The sequence below is a fragment of the Octopus bimaculoides genome, chromosome 5 (assembly GCF_001194135.2).
Source record: "Octopus bimaculoides isolate UCB-OBI-ISO-001 chromosome 5, ASM119413v2, whole genome shotgun sequence".
NCBI lineage: Eukaryota > Metazoa > Mollusca > Cephalopoda > Octopoda > Octopodidae > Octopus > Octopus bimaculoides.
In genome coordinates this window covers 41,358,447-41,359,166 of record NC_068985.1, presented here as the reverse complement: position 1 = coordinate 41,359,166, position 720 = coordinate 41,358,447, and positions in this window count along the sequence as shown.

Here is a 720-nt window from a genome sequence, read left to right as displayed (position 1 = left end):
CAGAAAACAGATTCAGGAATTGTGAAGAACGAATTTATACGTAGTCTGTTTCTGAGAGCTATTCTATTGGACTTCTGTCTAATCCTTAAAACATTGATTTAATTATGAACATAGAAAGAAATTGTACATTAATCCCTATTTTTGTAAGCAGCTGTATCTGTAAAAATTTTATTTGCAGAGGGCAGAAATTGAAGTTGATGATGCTGATGCGCCACAAACTGCTGAAGAACAAAACTCTAATATTAATTTTAAAAACATTGGGATGTGGCCTGCTAAGTTTAATCACGGTGAAGGTGTTAAGGAAATCCTTGTGCAACAAGGATCGAAGGGTGTGTAAAATATTGACTGTGAATTCAAAGAAATTGTACGTCTAGGACAAATGGCAAAACTGAAAGGAGAGACTAGAAGACTGCCAAGAAACTGATTTTTTCGAACTTTACAAAACGGGGCGGAAATCTTGAGAAATTGGATGACATACTCTCCATCGAAAGAAGCCGTGTTTTGTTTTTGTTGTAAGCTATTTTCAAGTGAAAACTCAAAGTTTTGCTCAGTTGATGGTTTCAAATCTTGGTGGAAGTTGATACAAGATCACGAATCAGGCTTTGCACATGAGAATGCGTTCACTCAGTGGAAAGAGCTAGAAATTCGCCTTTCCAAAGGCAATGTAATAGACAAAGAACAACAAACTCTTGTTGAAAATGAAACAAAGAAATGGAAGCA